At 40.5% G+C, this 9,072-nt stretch overlaps 1 long non-coding RNA gene across 1 annotated transcript; it reads right to left on the bottom strand.

The window, feature by feature from the left end:
* Positions 1 to 352: 352 nt before the first annotated feature.
* On the bottom strand, positions 353 to 1,890 carry LOC120372464. The gene is made up of 2 exons (XR_005584988.1): positions 1,448 to 1,890; positions 353 to 1,407 (listed from the first exon to the last, which is right to left on the bottom strand). It is a non-coding gene; the product is annotated as an uncharacterized LOC120372464 (long non-coding RNA).
* Between the last annotated feature and the right edge of the window lie 7,182 nt (positions 1,891 to 9,072).

The raw sequence follows: 9,072 nt of genomic DNA, 5'->3' as shown, positions 1-9,072 counted from the left end.
GAGTTGACAAAAACTAAAGAAAAGCAGCTATAAGTTTGGTTCTAATGACAATTCTTTACACTCAAAACACAGAATTTTTGGATGCTACTAATGTGTCTATGAAATATCCAGAGCTATAAATTAATCACAGGAATTTCTCTGTAAAACATATAACAAATACTTCATATTATCCAAAGTACACATTTTAGAATTGCTACAGCTTCACTGATGTTGAACACTCCAGAGGAAATTACCAGCCACACTTGAAAATATCAGGTTTACAATATTGCTTCCTTAAGTCAACATCATCTGTTTCTACTGAAACAATGCAGACGCTCCCTACCTCTAACAAGGTATACTTTAGGACACCATGTCTCTATTCAATCTAATAACCAGAACTCTGTCCCCTCAATTATTACTCCTCTGGCAGACAATTTCATTAACCCCCTCCTGTGCAATAATTTGTTCTACCATGTTATAAAAATGATTTTCCATCTGCTCAATAATGTGGCCATAATAAATGGAAAGTGTTTTCTGGTAGACAGCTGAAACACAAGAAGGCGGAGAATGACACTTACTACTACGTTATCCTGTATGCAGCAAGTGCTAGGAAAATAATGAAGGTGGGAACACTGATCTGTTTACGTACTTCCAGTGACCAGAGAGAAGTGAACATGAGAATTATGAATTATCCACTCAGGAGGAATATGAAATTGTTCCATTTCCCATGCTCAAGGGAGCTGTAGGACATTATTGACCATGAGGTAAGGAGCCTCAAGCACACCTATTAGGATAATAGCCTTTGCCTCAAGGATTTTATTTGCTAGAAGGGTGTATAAGTTGGGAGATCAGACAGTTAGAGGCGTCACTTTGCAGAACATGTTGTCAGTACAGGAAATGGTATCACCTCAGCAGGTACAAGCATCTGAATGGGTGTCCAGTATTAAATCATTCTAGATTTACAGTAGAGTAACAAAGAAGTGAGGTCTCCTTGGTTTCTTTGTTTGAAAATTCTATATAGGCTTAAAATGAGGTGAGTGAAGCTGATGTAAGTAAAAAGCTCTATCACTCATTGAATAATAAGCAACCAATAATGGAGTTTCAAGGACATTGTAAGTGACTGAAGTGTTCAGGCATTGAAAAGTCACAGTAAGTCAAGAAGGGCCTGTGACGGGGTCCTTCCGCTGGTCACTAACTCTTGAGGTTTACACACACACACCCGCCCCGTTCTGTGGTTTGTACACCATTGCCAGGGGCAGCTCCAGGCACCAGCGCACCAAGGGCATGCCTGGGGTGGCAAGCCGCGGGGGCGGACTGCCGGTCGCTGTGAGGGTGGCAGTCAGGCTGCCTTTGGCAGCATGCCTGCGGGAGGTCCACCAGTTCTGTGGCTTCGGTGGCAGGTAGGCTGAAGTCGCGGGATGGGCGGACCTCCCGCAGGCATGCTGCCAAATCCATGTTACCAGTGGACCTCCCGCAGGCGTGCCGCCGAAAGCTGCCTGACTGCCATGCTTGGGGTGGCAAAATAGATAGAGACATCCCAGACCATCGCTCTGTCTCTCCCTGAGGTCTGCAGCACCTCTGGCATTCCAGGAACCACAGCATCCTCTTCATGACTCAGCTCTCCAGCTGGGTCACTCAGTGTTCCCCTTTCCAGCATCGCAAAGTCCCTTTTCCTTAGCAGTCTTAGGCAATCTCACTGTCCCATGGTACCACTCTCAATGGCTGGTAAGGGAACCCAGGTCTGCCCTCTATTCCAGGTTCCAGTCCAGTGACCTTCAGCTCAGCAGTTCTGGGCAGTCCTCTCAGCCTCCTGCTCCTTCCCTGAACTGCTTTCTAGCACATCTTCCTTATCACTCTCCTCCCTCTACCTAGGGAGCAACTGCTGGCTGGTTGGCTGCCTTCCTGCAACCTTTCCCCACAGCCCCCTGTCTATTGCAAGCTGCCTGGCTTTATATGGGCCCCTCTTATTCCTGCACAGCTGCTCCTGCTTCTAAATAGTTCCCAGCTCACTGGCTTCTCCTCCAAGTGCAGCCTGTGGAGTTAATTGGCCTATCTGGCCACGCTATCATAGAGCCCTTGAAGATACAATTGGGATGCACAACAGATGCCAAGGGAATGAGAATGAGAGTAATGCACCATGGAAGCTGATCAATGAATGCCACATTTACATCAAGTATAAGTTGACTCCTTTTCTGGATAAAAAGTTGCAGGACCTTGAACAGCATTCACTGGGAAAAACACAGGTGGCACAAATCATATGAAGCACACAGGAAAGACTGGGCTAGGTATGGAGGAGCAAGACAATAGGTAGAAGACTATAGTAACATGGAAGATTAATAAGGAAACAAACCAATCTCTGGAGCCTTTTGTCCTTGTCACCAAACAATAAGTATTGAGTCCTTCAGGAAGTGGAAAAACAAGAATAGGGTAAGGACTTATACCTACCCACCCAATTGCCAAGTAGAAAGGAGTAAAAGAGATCCAGCATAAAAAATGCAGAGAAAAGCAATCCTGCTCAGTGACTCCAGAATGAAGTGCTGACCAGTGACACATGTGACCCAAGTACAGAAAATTCCCAGATAGAAGAGGTAATGACTATGAAATTGGTAGGGCTGGGCAAAATGGATATGTTCCCCCTAATTGCACTCTTTTTTGGTTTGTTTGTTTGTTTCGTGTGAGTTTTGCACAATTTTTGTCCATTTTTTGGAGGAGGGGGGTTAATAGAAAGAAGTTTATTTTTACAGTGAGGCACGTGGAAATTAGACACACTTTTCATGCATACTTTTGACCAGGAGAGGAATTGTGAATTTACAAGTAGGAATGCAGAAATCCAGCCAGGACCAGAGACAAGGTGCTGTAGTGGAGCCCTACAAAAGCTTCATAACATAGCACACTACATATAGGACAAGGACAGCCATAACATCCTGAGTTCTATTTCTCTTCCAATGCCTGGCCTAAATAATACTTTGCATTGTACAAACAAAAGGAGAAACTGAGGCTGAGAGGTTAGGTGACTTATTAAAGATCACACAATAAAGCATTAATGAAATCCAGTAATTCTGAACTCTTTGTCCTAAACCTAATCCACTTGACCACAGTGCATCCAAAGCAAGTCACTTGTGCTCCGACTGATCCCGTTGACGTCAGTGGGAACTCTGGGTGCTTGACACCTTTCAAAAACCAGTCTATTAGCCTTTCTATGCCGAGGAAGGAGAGAACAATAGCATACACAAGCAATCCCTGCAGTTCACTGGCTCCCCATTTAGTAGCAGGTCCAACTCAGCTTCCTGGGCCTCATTTTCAAAGCTCTAAATGGGTTGACACTGGACTCCTGGGGAGCTGTCTTTCCCCACTTCTCCCTGCCTTGCCTTATGTTTGCCACATCTTATCATAACTTAGGGCCTGATGCAAAGGTCACAGAAGTTAATGGAGAGACTCCCATTGACTTCAAAGCGGCTTTGGCTCAGGCCCACAGACATGTAAATCATGGAGATTACAATTTAAGATATCATCCACACTTTCGACAATATAAAAAGAAATATTAAAAGAAAGTTTTTGCAGTGTTTGCCTTCTTCTAGACCTAACAGATGTTCTTCATCTCGAACTTTTGATATTGTAAGCTGTGCTGGATGAATATATAATTACAAAGCACAGCAGTGATACCCTAGGTCCTCACTCCCATGGCATTGTGGGGATTGTCTTTTTAGTGGAGAGAATTATTGTAGCAATTTATTACCAGAAAACAGAAAAGCTTTCTAAACAGATTGTGGATTTTTAGCAAAGACTCTCTGATGCAAAGGTAAAGGGACATCCACCCCCATGCTTCCTGACACTAAGGGCAAGCTTCAGGCAAAAGTAGCTGCATACAAATGAAAACACGGCCCTAAAATAAATGAATGTTAACCTATGTCTTGGTTCAGTTGTACATGGGAAGAGAATGACCATATGGCCAGGGATTGCTCAGTCCTAGAGAATTCTATACTCAAATTTGTGAACGAAAAGTATAAGCAGTTAAGAGAAAAGTGTGAGTTATGGAGGATGCCACGTAGGCATTAGTACCCCAAGCCTTAAAACCTGTTAGGACTCATGGTGTGGAAAGAAATAGGAGCCTCTGAGACAAGCATTCAAGAGAGTGAATCCGTAGAAAAGATGAGGAGAGACACTCACTAGTTGGAGGAAAACCAACATTCCCTGCAGGGAGGAAAATGCCCAGAGTCTGCTTAATTTGTATGAAAAACTAAGAAATAAATTATTGTAACAACCTAAAGCCAAGGCAAATTTTCTAAAGAACTGTTTGGGCTTTAGTGTGCTGCAGAGCTCTCTGCTCAACTGTACTGTGTAAATATATTTTAGAAACTATGTGCTAAAGAATATTGAATTAGCTTTTATAAGGCCCATTTATTTATTTATCCTACCTCCAGACTGTCCCCCAAATTAATAGGGTTTTTTAGAAATGTTAGGGGGACATTTTATGCCCTATCTGGCTTATGCTTATTCAAAATAATGAAATTATGGCTGAAGATATGTTCATCTTCATTTCAACAAACGCTACTGATAGGTAATTTAAACAAAGAAATTCCATTCCTCATGACTGAAAAGAATAATGGGTGGGACTGGTCAGTGGGCCTGGAATGAAATGTGCCTGAACGCACTGGAAAATAATTTTATTTGCTAATGGGAAGGGAAGAACAATCCAGGAAAACAGATCTTCCAATGCTTTACAGTTACTAATGGAAAACTGCATATTATAGATAGATAGATAGATAGATAGATAGATAGATAGATAGATAAAGTTTAAGAGCCACAGATAGATAGATAGATAGATAGATAGATAGATAGATAGATAGATAGATAGATAGATAGATAGATACAGACACACACACACATAGAGAGAGAGAGAGAGAGAGCACTCCAGATTTTTATTTATATTTATTTAGAAACAGTTTTTAAAGGTATTTAACCATCTGAAATATGCAGGCAGATGCTTAAAGGGATTTTCGAAAGTTTCTAGGGTTAACTCACACTTGACTCAAATGTGTTAGGAGGTCTAGTAACCTGCATGAAACTTAAAGGGAGAAAGGGCTGAACTTGCTGAAGGGAAGAGGCACCAGGAAGTTAGTCTGTGTGCACATGACTGGCATGCTGGCTGCAATTACAGTACCAGTGTAAATAGTTCTCTTAACCAAGAAGCCAGTATAGTTTTAGAAACATGGAATCCCCTCATATCACTGCCCAGCACGTAGTAGATAAGACAGGGTCCTTGGTGCTTTGAAAATCCCTCTATGAGTTTATCTGTATTGTTAAAGTGACAAAATACATTTAAATATCTGTTTTCAGTTGATAGAATGTGTCTATCTTATACTCTAGGCATACACACAACATAAGAACCCAGAAAATATTAAAGGGCAATTATAATACTTCCTCACACAACCAAACTGGACTAACAAAATAACACACTCCCTTCTTGAAAGAGCAGGAGGGCTGGGTGCCTGACTTGAGACCCTGGGGTCTGATTTGCAGAAGCGTTGAACTCTCACAGCCTTAACTGAAGTCAATGGGAGCCATACTTTGAACATATAAAGTGTTATATAATGCTAAGTACTCTGAAAAAATCAGGTCCTTGACATCTCAAATTGGGCACACAAAGTTAGTGAACCCTTTTGATCTTATTCTCTCTGTGGGTTAGTTCCTGATCAGTAAAATTGGCATTATATCCCATCCCATCATCTAACAGGGGTGTCATGAAAATACATTCAATAATATCTTTGAATCCCACAAATTCTACAGTGAGCAACACTCTCAAAAAGCCCCGAGGACATTAGTAATTCTGTTTTCAGAGCAGAGTTTGAACAGTGTGCAGTAAATAAGGCCCAGGGCCATACAGTGAATACTGATGAGAAAACAAAATATTGAATAGCTGCTCCTTAAGTGAGCATAGTCCATTCTGTACACTGAATAAGGCGGGGTCCTCTGTAAAAAAGAGTATGTGATCATGTTATTAAAGAGTGCATCATAATGCATATGCACAAAGGGGCCAAATTAAGATTGCACAAGCAACCTTAATTCTGGCATTTCCAAGCTTTTGGCGGCTTGACTTTGAAACCTTAATAATGTTCTTTTTATGGAGTTTATTTGTGTATAATATTGCATATGTTTTTCTACACAGATGCAGGGCAATATTCACAGCTGATGCCTGTATTAGGAAAAAGAAGCTAAACAACAAATCACTCCAAAGGATATAATACTGAGTACGATGGATTGTACAAGCTCCAGTTCATGAAGTGAATACCAATGGAGCACTGAGGACATTAGAGCTTTGCAAAGCTAAGCCAACACAAAATTAAGAGACAGATAATTGAAGGAGTATGGTAGTATATTGAACCAGCTTCAGATCTTCTGGGAATGTCTCAAATTGAGAGACTTCATTTTAAATTTCAGATTCTGTTTTCTCAAACGGAAATTTCTTTTTGCTTCAACAGCTTCTTATATGTCTGCTTTACTGTAGGGCAGGGGTCGGCAACATTTGGCACGCGGCTCGCTAGGGTAAGCACCTGCCATGTCCGAGGTTAGGCCAATCGCGGCTCCCACTGGCCGTGGTTCGCTGTCCAAGGCCAATAGGGGTAGCAGGAAATGGCACGGGCCGAGGGATATGCCACCCCCATTGGCCTAGAGTGGCGAACCACAGCCAGTGGGAGCCGCAATCGGCCGAACCTGCGGATGCGGCAGGTAAACAAACTGGCCCGGCCCGCCAGGGTGCTTACCCTGGTGACCCACGTGCCAGAGGTTGCCGATCTCTGGTGTAGGATCTTGTAGCCATGTTTTTTAGTCTAATACTAGGGAGTTCCTTATAAACAAGAGCCACTTCAAAGAAAGTTTATACCATATCTTGAAATCATTAGTCAAACATAGTCCCCAGGGCCAGTAGTCAAAAATGAATTACTCTTTCAAAGCTCATGGTCCCAACTACAGGAAACAGACCTCCTACACAGGTAATTACGGTGGGAAAATATGTTATTAAATTGAGGGGAGGGGAGATTTGTTTGTGCTCATGCTTGATAACATAAGAAATAGCTTGCCCATAATTCTCTTTTGTTCAATATTGGGGGTTATATTTTAAAAAACTAAGAGGTATTCCTAACATTGCTCAGTCAGGCTATGTATGGATGTTAATTCTTATATACATTCATCTTTTAAAAATATCTTAACTGATTTACTAAAAACACTGCACTCATGAGACAGACTTGGTGATGAGTTAAGTCAGTCCTGAATAGAAATTTATTGCAATCACTTTAAAATGAGTTGATTAATGCTTTAGCTAGTGTGTTCTTTTTAGTCTCACTTCTGCTTGTAAGGCACCACAGACAAAGCCCAGCAAAGGACCAGCTATTTCTGCAAGGATAACTACTGAGGCCGGAATTGTCAGCTTTTCCCAAGGAAGATCATAACTGTGCCCTGGCCAAGTAATGAATTCTCAACAAATACATGGTAAACTGAAGACACCCAGAAGCAAGGTATGGGTCAGAGAATAATGAACTTGTTGTGCAGAAAGTAAATATAGTCAACAAATACTCAACCAGAAGCAGAGAGTAGGAAACATGATAATATGAGATTAAAAAAACTAAAAACAAACCAAAAAAACCTGGGAAGTCTAACTTTTTGTCATAATAAAACCCACCATTTTGAAAGATTCATTCAGTGATAAAAAAAGGACTTATGAAAAGGCCTCTTTGCCATTAATTGTATGGTAGGAAATGTACTACATCACAAGAAAAACTTCTTCTTTGCTGAGGACTGAAATGCTAGGAAAACATTGACTATGCATGTGGCACTGCACAAAAGACACATACATTCATATAAATTACTTTTATCTTAATTTTATTGATATAATTGTGAAATATGTTCTTCAAGAATATGAGTGTTGAACAGATGTTGCAGGCTTCATTTTTAGTATTATTGTATTCCATTAAAATCTATTCTCTTTGGCAATTTTGTATTATAACCGGAGTCAGGTTCGGTGAGAAATGTTTTATTCACCACTCAGCTGCATTATAGACTTAGAATTTTTTTGGAGAGAAATTCAAGATACAAGGAATTCTTTTATGCAAGTTTCCTTTAGTGAATGCATATTTTTCAAACTCTGATATTTGCCTCTTTTAAAAAGGCTACATATACTTTGCTATTCCCTCTGCTTCTATTTGCTTATTCTATTTTTAATTGGACACTTGTATAAATAGATTAGACCTGAACTTGTTTTTAATTTCCTGTGTGCTTTGTCATATTAAATTGGGTTACCTTGCATCATGCTACAATCTGGAATGATACAAATGAACACAAAATGGCATAACATGTTACAAATTTAGAGAGCATAAAAATACTTTGACCACGAAAATTTTTTTGTTTTATTGAATGTGAATAAGGTGGTGGGAAATGTCCTCCACCTGGATTGTTCTAATATTATTTTGGGTTGTTAGCCAATGCCAAACGAGCTCTGAGAAGAAAGCTTCTCATTTTGTTTACTCTCTGCAAGCTGGGACTTCTCAAAAGAGCTAAGGAAGCAGATAAACAATTTCAAAGCTTTAAATAAATAAAAAAAGAGACAGAACTGAGAAAGTGGATCTTTAAAGTCAGAGGTCTTAATTCCAGAGGATACGGCATACAATACTGGCAATGGATTAAAGACTGTGTGCAGTCAGAAGACTGATGTAATCATGACACTGTGCGATTCCTTATTTATTCTCTCAAAACATTCTTACGTCATGTTTGGAGTACACTTTGGAAAAAAGATCTCCATGCTTCTAACATTTGGTTTAATGAGTTCCTCTAAACCAGGCCACAATCTGTTGTGTACATTCTCCTGACATCAGGAAAGGATGTTTTCAAACTGAAAATCATGTACCAGTTTCATCTCAGCCAGCTCAAGGGTGTGGCCATTATGACTGAATATTTTACTTGTGCACCCAAGCCATGGGGCGTGAGAAATGTGCACACAGGTATTAGTGCATACAAAACAAAGCACACATTAAAAGCTGCTGATTTCAAGTTCATTTGAAAATCTGACCTTACAAGTAAACCTCAGTTCTCAATTCTTTGTCT

Source organism: Mauremys reevesii, linkage group 9 (genome assembly GCF_016161935.1).
Source record: "Mauremys reevesii isolate NIE-2019 linkage group 9, ASM1616193v1, whole genome shotgun sequence".
Taxonomy (NCBI): domain Eukaryota; kingdom Metazoa; phylum Chordata; order Testudines; family Geoemydidae; genus Mauremys; species Mauremys reevesii.
Note: the sequence above shows the minus strand (reverse complement) of the source record. Positions and strands in the feature narration are given on the sequence as shown.